Raw genomic sequence first — 11,734 nt, 5'->3', positions numbered from 1 at the left:
CTGGCGTTGGGTCCCATCGGCTCAAAACGTGGCAGACGATGGCACGAAATGGACCAAAACTGCCTAAATTCATGGCTCAACCTAGTGGTACAATGCCCACCATTATTATACCCTGAACCCGTTGAAAATGTTTAAAAAGGGTATAATGTTTTTGTGGAAATGTATGTAACAGGCAGAAGGAAGCACCTCCGACACCATAAAGTATGTATATTCTTGATCAGCATCAACAGCCGAGTCGATCTAGCCATGTCCGTCCGTCCGTTCGTCCGTCCGTATGTATGAACGCAAGGATCTCAGAACCTACAAGGTCTAGAGACTTGAAATATTAGCTGTAGGTCCTCCTAGTGCCCGCGCAGATCGAGTTTGTTTCCGATATTCGATAACTGGCCCTGTTTCAAAGTAATCGATAAAATCGATATCGAAATCCTGTTTTTTGAGCAAATTAGGTAAATATAATGCTAGAGTCACCAAACTTGATATGCTGCTTATAGAATAGTATATACAAATATATCAGTATCTTTTATTTTATACCACCTCCCCGCTACCACCGTAAAGCTCTAAATCAAGTAAATAAACCAATTTAGATATGCTGCCCACCAATATAAGCCACAATGTAACTGCATTTGTGACAATACACGAATATTTAAAAGTACAATAAGATCTACTGATGAAAATTACATCAAGATCGGAAAAGAAACACAAAAGAAAATGTTGTTCGGGTGCCCACGTGTTTGCGGCAGCTAGCGCAAATTGCAAGAATTTCTGTATATATGTAAACACACACATTTATGCGCGTCTTCTTTGAATTCTATCAACATCATTGCAATTGTGATTGTATTGTTTTCTGTGCTGCTATTTTAATTTGTTTTTTTCACATTCAGACTCAATAATTGGTGTGGCTGTTGGATAGAGGCGGCGGCAGGTAGTGCGGTCGGCTGCGAGTTCAAGACGTACCGGGGCGAATTTTTTTTTTTGGCTGGTGTGGCTGTTGAGTAGAGGCGGCGGCAAGTAGTGCGGTTAGTTGCGAGTTCGAACCCTGCCAAGAAAACGTTTTTTTATACCCTGAACCCATTGAAAATGGGTAAGAAGGGTATATTGTTTTTGTGCAATTGTAAGTAACAGGCAGAAGGAAGCATCTCCGACCTCATAAAGAATACTACTAAAGTTGGTGAGTGTAGGCAGATACTGGCGCAACCATCTCTTCCCAAATTGGTCAGCCAATTGACTGGCGAATCGGAGGCCTCGTGTCAAACTAGCTCCATCTTACCTCGTGAACCTCGCTCAGGCAAGCCGCTTGAACTCTTGGCTCAGAGGTCTCCAAGGGAACACAAGTGAGCGGCCTAGAGTTGAGCACGCTTTCTACGTAAGCCAATGGTGCCAATACACCTCCTCCCGTTTCTCCCATGTAGGGTGATCAAGGCGGAATAAAATTGAACTCCAGTTCCGGGTACTATAAGTAGATAGCGATTATCTTTTAGTATTCTGCTAGCGCCTCTGAATGCTGTCTCCGACAGACGCGGCAGCCGCGTCTGCCCACGAACCACGTCAGCATGCATAGGTTGAGAGCGACGTAGCTATATCTAGGTGTACAGCGCGCACAGTGAGGCATGTAAATAGCACGCCCCAGCGCTTCTCGTCACGCTTTCCAACGACAATGTCGTAGGATCCAAAGTAATCCACTCCAGTATATGTGAACGGTGGAGGCTTTTGCGATCACGAACAACGTGTTTATTGCAGGGCCTATATCCGTATGTGGCCACTGCGACTTCACTAGATACAAGTAAGGAGCTCCCGACTAGAGGATACCCTGGACCCTCTTCTTCCAACACCAAATGCAGCTCGCGCTACGCGCTCGTTTGCTTAAGTAATAAAGATAAATTAAAAAAAAATTTCCCTCGGTTGGTCTTGAACTCGCAGCAGACCGCATTACCTGCCGCCGCCTTTACCCAACAGCCACACCAATTATTGAGTCTGAATGAGAAAAATACAAATTAAAATAGCAGCACAGAAAACAATACAATCACAATTGCAATGATGTTGATAGAATTCAAGGAAACGCGCATGAATGTGTGTGTGTACATGTATACAGAAATTCCAGCAATTTGCGCTAGCTGCCGCAAACACGTGGGCAGCCGAAACACATTTTCTTTTGTATTTCTTACCCAATCTTGATGTAATTTTCATCAGTAGATCTTATTGTACTTAAAAATATTCGTGTATTCTCACAATTGCATATAAATTGTGGGCTATATTGGTGGGCAGCATATGTAAGTTGAATAATCTGCTTGATTTATAGCTTTACGGTGGTAGCGGGGAGGTGGCGATATGTACATAATGAAAGATACTGATAAATATATATACTATTCTAGAATCAACATATCAAGCTTGGTGGCTCTAGCTCTAATTATTATTATATATTATATTATATTATTTTATTACTTGCTCAAAAAATAGGATTTCGATACCGATTTTGTATCGATTACTTGGAAACGGCGCAAGCTATCGAAGATTGGAAACAAATTCGATCTGAGCGTGCACTAGGAGGACCTACAGCTAATATTGCAAGTCTCTAGCTCTTATAATTCTGAGATCCTTGCGTTCATACATACGGACGGACGGACGGACGGGCGGACGGAAAGACGGACATGGCTAGATCGACTTGGCTATTGATGCTGATCAAGAATATATATACTTTATGGAGTCGGAGATGCTTCCTACCGCCTGTTACATACATTTGCACAAACCCATTATATCGCTTCCGACTAACACCTTTTACTTGTTTAACATTGTATTGTTGCATAAAATTATTTAAATTAAAATTGAGCTGGTTGTTATTAGTTTCGGCAGCAAATAAAAACCGCTCTTATATACATACATACATATGTACAAGCAAATGTCGTGCGGTAAATTGCAGTAGAGCGGAGTGTGTGTACATAACTTCTGTACATCTCTCTTGTTCGCCCTATCCTTGAATACTGCTCTTGCATCTGGTCTCCGCAGTATAACAATAGCCAGGATCTTATTGAATCTGTTCAGAAGCAATTTCTGCTTTTTGCCTTAAGAGGTTTAAATTGGGACCCTAATCTTCGGTTGCCGTCCTACTCCAGCAGGCTGCTTCTTCTTAATCTTCCGTCGTTAACCAACCGTAGGACAATTCTCGGTGTTGTCTTTCTACATAAGTTGGTTGTTGGCGATATAGATTCTCCTTTTCTGCTAGGGCGTCTGCAATTCTCTGTTCCGGCTAGACCAACCAGAAATTATCGCCCCTTATTCCTATCGACGTGCACAACAGACTACGCTATGCACAATCCTTTTCGCGTGCTATGTAAAAATTACAATAGTTTGCATCACGTTTTCTCTACCGAACTTTCTCTACCCCTTATAAAATCGTTGTTTTCAGGATACCTTCGGGAAGTCACTGACCATTCCCAGTTATGAGCAGGGGAATAGTTTGCCGGACAGGCTATAAATTTTCCCCCACCGGGTCGGTGATTTCCCATTACTCTCCCAATACTATCTACTTAACACTCTATATTCATATCTAGCATACAGTTCTTTACTTTATTAACATACTTCTTACTTTCTTTTCTCCTATTTATGGTATTTTGTTCAATAATATAGCAAATGACGATTATTTTTAATTTTACTTAAGAAACCTTTTTCTCGACTAACACCCTTCTTCTTAGCTGTAGGCTTAATAGCGTCACTGACAAAAATTAGCTGTGAAAAGGGGCACAGCTGGCCGGACTGGCAAATAAAACAACTCCATCGGTCGGCGTTGCTATTAGAAATTTGTGTTCTCTAACTAGTCTTTTAGCATTTAATTTTCAAATTTGGATATATAATGTATTGAATAATTAGGAAGACACTCTTTTTGTCGACCATTAATAAATAAATAAATATATACACATACATACAGACGCGTTGGCTCTCGCTATCTGCGTTCTGCTTGTGCTTTGATTCGACTAACTGTTGCGCGCGCTTAAGAGTACAGTGCTGACAATAAGTCAACGGTCAACGAACTTACGTGTGCAGTTTTTATTCGGTTTTTTTTCGTTTATTCGGTTGTCATGGAAAGTTCTAGTGCTGAATCGCTGGCCTAGCCTACAAACAGGATGTCATTTTTAAAGCGTAAGGTGGCGTCCTCGTATGAGCGGTTGCTGGCGTTACAATCTAGCCTCAACCAAACGCCCCTTGCCAATACTGATGAAATTGCATTGTCGGTGCTGCTCAAACGGATTGAAAAAATTGAATTTGCATTTGAAAACAAACAAAACAAATTGACTTTGACGAATTCGGCAGTAAATCGAAAGCAGTAACTTTGGAGACTTCGGCGCGGTTTGAAATCGCAAAGCGCTGTAGAGCATTGCCGTCCAGCTCCATATTTGTAAATGAGCCTATTGCTGCTGCGTCAATGACTAGATCCAGAGTGTTGCCGACCTTACCGCCAATCAAATTCCCAACGTTTTCTGGAAGTTATACGGAGCGGGCAGATTTATTTTCAATGTTCACAACTGTAAGCGAAAATCATCCCGAACTCACAAACATTGAAAAAACGCAGCACTTGCTCTGCTTGAAGGACTCTGCGCTGGATACCATTCGATCATTGGAAATATCAGAGGCTAATTATTCCATAGCAATAAATTTATTACAAAATCGATTTGATAACCGTCGATTAGTATTTCAGGCACACATGCTGGGGCTCAAGAAGGTAGAGAATGGCTCCGCTGGCATGCTGCGTGAATTGTCGGATGAGTTTAATGCCCATATTCGTGCTCTGACCAGTTTGGGTAGCAAGGAGCAAATTGATGGTTGCATCATTGTTCAGGTGCTACTGCAAAAACTGGATCCTGTTACGCAGGCGAACTGGAAGGGTAGCCGAAGGATCCCGCCTTTTAAATTTAATTCCGTCATGGGCACAAAGTGCCGCATTTTTGGAGCAACGCTGCAGAACCCTAGAGAGTGTGGATTATGCTATGGCAACCTAAACCCCGAGCTCTCAGGGAGGCAAGAACATAAATACTAACCCCAGTAGGACATCACTCGTTGTTGCTAACTCAATGTACACTGTTTGCGTATTTTGTAATGGTGAAGAGCATAATATATGGCAATGCCCAAGATTTGGCAATTTGTCTCCACAGATGCGTCTCAAGGAAGCAGAGCGATTATCTTTATACCTCAACTGCCTTAAAAGGGGACATCTTTTACGAACATTCAATTCCGGAACATGTGCCTCCAAACACCATACATTGCAGCATTAAGACGTTTTGCCTTTGATTCCTCACTCTGTCACTCCTACTGCAGCTTCTTCAGCCCCCGCCTCTACCTCTCTTGTTGTCCACAACCTCAGCAGCGATGTTGTGTTCCTGGCCACTGCTATTGTACTAGTTAGTTGAGCCTTACTTGGGATCCTTCAACTGATAAATTAATGTTTTCCCTCACGCCTGCCAATCATACCCTTACACCTTGCATGAGATCTGATCTGTCCACTATAGCTTGTTTGTACGATCCACTAGGATTAATTGGACCAGTCATCGTTAGGGCCGAGATCCTTATGCAGCTTCTTTGGAAGGAAAACTTGGAGTGGGATGAGTCTTTCAGCTTCTCTAAATACTGCCTGGCAGGAACTTTGCCAAACTCTCAGCAATTTCCAATTATCCACCTTCCCCCGGTTGGTTTGCAACCCAATGTTCGATGTAGAGGTTCACGGTTTCTGTGACGCCAGCAATCGAGATTGCAGATCGAGTTTGTTTCCGATATTCAATAACTTGCCCCGTTTTCGTAATCGCCACCTCCCCGCTACCACCACAAACCTATAAATCAAGTTAATTATCCAACTTGTATTGCCCATCAATTTAAGCCACAATTTATATGCAATTGAATTTTTGAGAAAACCCAAATATTCTTTATTCTATTCTACAATAAGATGTACTGTCGAAAATTTCATTAAGATCGGTTTAGAAACACAAAAGTTATGTGCGCACGTGTTAGCAGCATAGCTGCTGCGCAAATTCCAAGAATTTCTGTATACATGTACACACACACACATTCATGCGTGTTTGCTTTGAGTTCTATCAACAGCATTGCAATTGCGATTGCATTGTTTTCTGTGCTGCTATTTAAATTGGGTTTTTTCTCATTAAAGCTCAATTATATGTGTGTACCTTGAGTAGACGCAGCGGTAAGTGGTGCGGTTAGTTGCGAGCTCGAACCCAGCCAAGGGAACAATTATTTTTTTTTTTTTTTTCATTTTTCTTTATTACTACTAAATCATTTGGTGTTGGAAGAAGAGGGTTCAGGGTATCCCTAGTCGGGAGCTCCCGACTAGAACCCCTTACTTGTTTTTAATTTATTTTTATTACTGATAAGGCAAACAAGCTCGTACCGCGAGCTACATTTGACGTCGAATAGAGCCTCTTACTTGCTTATTTGACGGACTTTAAACATAATTTTAAATATATTTAATTTTTTCCCGGCGGGAACTGGGTTTGTTAAGCACAAAGCTTGCCACAGGCAAGGCCGGGAAATACCCGCTTGTATTAATATATTACTTTTACTTAATATTATACTCACATATTTAAATGCATTCCAATATTATCATATCTATTTTGCAAATCTATATAACCTTTATAATACCCTGAATCCATTGAAAATGGGTAATACGAGTATAATGGTCTTGTGCGAATGTATATAATTTGCAGCAGGAAGCATCTCCGACCCCATAAAGTATATTTATTCTTGATCAACATCGATAGAAGTTTCTTTTATTTATATCCGTTTATTTCCGATAATCAACGACTTGCCCCGTTTTCAAGCAGTCGATCAAAATCTATATCGAAATCGAGATATTAGGCAAATCTCTGAGGTTTTAAGAGCTAGAGTCACCAAATTTAACATTCTATCATTTTATAGCTATCACCCCCTCACTCCCTCAGCTTCTTTAGACTTGGTTTGGCGCTCTTTGTTAACTACGTTTTGATTGCAGTATTTAACTAGTATAAATAAAGTTACTGTAACAAATTCTAACTAATACGTTTTCCAATTCCAGGAAATATAAAAAGCAGGCGTCTGCCAATATGAATGATATTTAGTGTGCACAAGGGATCGTCTCAACCTCCAAAATTCAAATTAAGGTAGCTATGGCAAAAATCCAACTCAAGGTAGCTATCGTACTCCATGCGTGAATTTCTTCTTTTCAAACAAGCATCTAGCCTCACGGTACTCTGATCACCCACCATCGACGAGATATAGCGGCAAAACTAGCGCGTGCTCCTCATACGATACCAACAATTTCATTACAGCTGTCCATTGATTAGTCCGTCTGCCATCAGACAGTTATAGCCGTAACAACGAGAATATAAAGAAAGAAATATTTGAAATACATAAATCGAGATATATTTGCTTTAGTTTAATAACTCTACGCGCACTTGATGCATAGAATTTGCGTTATATTCATATAATATAAAACGAATCTATTGCAGAAAGTGTTATACATAGTACGAGGTCATTCCCCACTTTAATATATATAAAGCCCTTAAGTGTATAATTAAATTCAAAGTGCTACAAAGCGGAGGGCAGAAACAACGCAGCTTCTGTCTAAAGTGCGAAAGAATTTTTATGAGTTTTATGGCTAGAGTTCAATCGATTTCTATCTTCCATTGCATAAATCGTTTTGGCACATGCACCACAACGATCTGCTGCCTGCTTCTGTTACAGCTGCCCTTGACGTTTCATGGACACACCGCAGCTAGAATGGGGGTGTTTTGGGAGCTGAGGCCTGGACATAAGTATAGATTGTAACGGCCAGCGACCGGAGGCAAGAACTTTGGACCCGCTCTGTTGCCCTTCCTACAACCCGTGTCCCCAGTGCTATGTCGGTATAGGGCCCACGGGCGACTGACAGCGTTATTTACTGCTGCTAATTTCGTAGCATGTGCCACAACGCTGACCCATGTATATGAGCGAGCACAAAGCACAGATCGGGTAGAAAGAGGTCACATGACCGAGATTTGCATATTTTGATGATACATAGCCACGATGTGATGCTGGGCAGCTGTGTAGGCTGGGAAATTGGCACTCGGAAATTTATGCAAAGCCGTAACTAAAAATTGCGCCAAAATTCTAAACGCGGTTTTGTGTCTGCATATTTTAATTTCCTCTTTTGTGCCGTTGCCTAGCCGCATCCTGCAACTGTTGCCGTTAACATCCGGCCTACGTGTGACCGGTAGGTCAGGCTCCAATCTGTAATCCCGCTTTGGTTATCGAGGCGATACCAAAGAGACTTTCAGAACCACTTGGACGACGACAGTGCAATATCGTCCCACCTCAAATTTGCCTGTCTAAACGTACCAATGAAAGCGGTATCATAGTTTTGTAATGAATGCGTAACGTATAAAAGGAGACTTCATCGAATCTTTGCCTTCAAATAGGAAAGCTCTAGTCGGCAGTGTCCGACTAGCAAATACCCTGATTCTTGTTCTTCCACCATACCCAGAAGCACAAGCCTAACCAAAGATATATACTTCATCTGCATATACTTTTCGGGAATAGCACATGTCAAATTTGGTAGCTCTAGTTTTTAAAACCGTAGAGATATGCTCAACAAAAAAAACCTTTTATACCCTGAACCCATTAAAAATGGGTAAAGAGGGTATAGTGTATTTGTGCAATTGTATGTAACATTCAGAAGGAAGCATTTCCGACCCCATAAAGTATATATATTCTTGATCAGCATCAATAGCCGAGTCGATCTACCCATGTCCGTCTGTCTGTCCGTCCGTCCGTCCGTATGTATGAACGCAAGGATTTCAGAACCTATAAGAGCTAGCGTCTTGGAATTTTAGCTGTAGGTCCTCCTAGTCCCCGCGCAGATCGAGTTTGTTTCCGATAGTCGATAACTTGCTCCGTTTCGGCAAATAATAAGAGCTGGAGTCACCAAACTTGACATGTAGCTTCTAGAATAGTATATATATATATATATCAAGTATCTTTCATTTTATAGCTGTCGCCACCTCCCCGCTACCACCGAAAAGCTATAAATCATGTTAGTAAACCAACTTGTATTGCCTTAATAATTAAGTCACAATTTAAATGCAATTGTCATTTTGAGAGTACACGAATATTGTATGGTATAATACTGAAAGTTTCATCAAGATCGGTTAAGAAACACGAAAGAAAATGTGTTTTGGCCTGCAAACACGTGCAGCAGCTAGCGCAAATTCAAAGAATTTCTGTATACATGTACACACACACAATCATGCGCGTCTTCTTTGAATTCTATCAACAGCATTGCAATTGCGATTGTATTGTTTTCTGTGCTGCTATTTGAATTATTTTTTTCTCAGTAAGACTTAGCTGTTGCTGTGGGTATTGAGTAGGAGCGGTGGAAAGCAGCGCGTTCAGTTACGAGTTCGAATCTTGCCGAGGAAACCATTTTTTTTTTTTGGCTGGTGTAGCTGTTGCGTAGAGGTGGCAGCAAGTAATGCGGCCAGTTGTGAGTTCAAACCCTGCCAAGGGAACATTTTTTTTTTAATTTATCTTTATTACTACTAAAGCGAACGAGCGCGTAGCGCGAGCTGCATTTGGTGTTGGAATAAGAGGGTTCAGGGTATCCCCTAGCCGGGAGCTCCCGACTAGAACCTCTTACTTGTTATCAATTGAAAACATATTTATATTGTCTTTGGTCATACCACTTACCACACAACATACATAAAGATAGGAAAGCTAAAACAAAAAAGGTAGCCACATATTATTCTATGTGTGAGAGTCCAACATCGAATTCGTTTTTTTCGGATATCAGAGAGCAAGAGAGTTGGAGAGTCTTACGATTTGTTTGACAGAGTGGCATAGTTGACGATTGTTTGGCTTTCCAATACAGAAAACTGCTTGGGATTACTTTCAGTGCTCTCAATACTCTTAAAATAATATCTACAGATCTTTTAAGTGCATGTGTGCGTAGGTTAACTTTTCAATTTTCGGACACATTACTTGCTTTTCGAAAAGAGGCGAACTATAAAATAGTAAAAAGGTTTCTTTTCCAAAAATACCTTAGCTATTAATGGTTAATTTAAAAAACAATATTTTGAACCGTTTTTCTATAGAATATTTATGTACTACCTAACACAATTACTGACAGGTCATGAATACTTAAGCGCCTTCCTGAATTATATTCAAAAGCATAGAAGCTAGCTGTGCATATAGCTACGCTGGAAGAAACATCGTAGAGTATACAGTCTTTTGTGACGCAGTCGAGTGTTACGAGGAATCGGAAAAATCACGTTGGAAAATAAACTATCAAAAATGTCCAGCATGTAGAAATATCACAGGATTTAAAGGCGATACTCTTCGCTCATAGAAAAATCACATTGTTGAGAGTCGATCTCTAAACATAAAAGGGTAAAGGAATTTTTAACGAAGGTTCTTCGAGTGCCCGCGTAGTACGATTTTGATTCAGAAAATCGATAATTTACCCCGTTTCCGGGCAATCGTTAAAAATCGATATCGAAGTACTGTGTTTTGAGCAAATCTATCAGTTCGTCGGAACATAAATACGTTCTTTTTAACTAATAACTTAATATGTTTCTTCTTCCTTATTATACTCTGAAATCATTGGAAATGGGTAAAAACGGGTTTATATGTCATTCTATGGCACTCGCAAATCAGGCTAGTCTGGCAGAAGAAGGTTCAGGTGTCCTAGTCGGTCATTCACGACTAGAGCACGCTTAGTTGTTATATTTACTTTTGTGAAAATAAGCCAATAATCGGTCTATGAATGGTTTAATATTTCATCTTTTGATTTTACTTAGGGATATTTATTATAACGATTTTCAATATGCATTTCGCTGGCAATATGTACCGACTACTTTGGGGCAAAAGTTTCAATGAAAAGCAAATTTTGGTTCAACAAACGACGAGAATGCAATAGTCTGAAATATGACCAAATCCGTCCCAATTAAATCAGGTGAATCACTCGCGGTGCATTGTACGTATCTGATTGTGCAGTGGAATGAAACTAAAACAACATATTGACCAATCGGCGGCAAACGAACTGCGGTTATGGTAGCCAAAAAATTTGCCGGCAAATTTAATAATTAATAAATACCGAATGCCACGAAATCTGTTAGAGCCTTGTTCTTCCCCAAGGACCCCATTTTCCTTGGCGTTTTTTCGTCTCCCTATTAAAAACGTCGTGATTTGCGGGCTAGATGCTGCCAGGAGGCAGCAGGACATCCGGCATTAATTTCGTTAAAGTAGCAGGCTTTTTATATTTGTTTTGGGCTGGTTTTAGCTGGTCATAAGGGAACAGGAAAAAGACACTAGCAGCATGCGAAAGTAAATTGAAATGGGAAATTAAATAGATTTTTATCACCAAAATAAAAATAAACAAATCAGAATAGTTGGCTAGGTATCCAACAAGAAAATCCATTTTATTACATTGTTATATTAATATCCTTACCTTCGTTACCACAAAGTCCAAAGCAAAACAAGTAAAAGTGCGTTAGTCGGGAGTGCTCGACTAGGGAATACCCTGTACTCTCCCATCAACACCAAATGCAGCTTAAAAATAAAAGTTACTTTCCTGTACCGGACTCGACTTGGCGATGTTTATGAATTTTAAGATACTTGATCCGTATATATTAATATAGAAGCTACATGGTCAAATTTTGTGACTCTAGCTCTTAAAACCTAAAACTCACTCTTATTCTGAGACCGACGCGATCATACATACGAACAG

The sequence above is a fragment of the Drosophila montana genome, unplaced genomic scaffold (genome assembly GCF_035044405.1).
Source record: "Drosophila montana isolate Dmon_TW-CO22-7 unplaced genomic scaffold, ASM3504440v1 contig_1954_1, whole genome shotgun sequence".
Taxonomy (NCBI): domain Eukaryota; kingdom Metazoa; phylum Arthropoda; class Insecta; order Diptera; family Drosophilidae; genus Drosophila; species Drosophila montana.
This window is presented reverse-complemented; position numbering follows the sequence as displayed.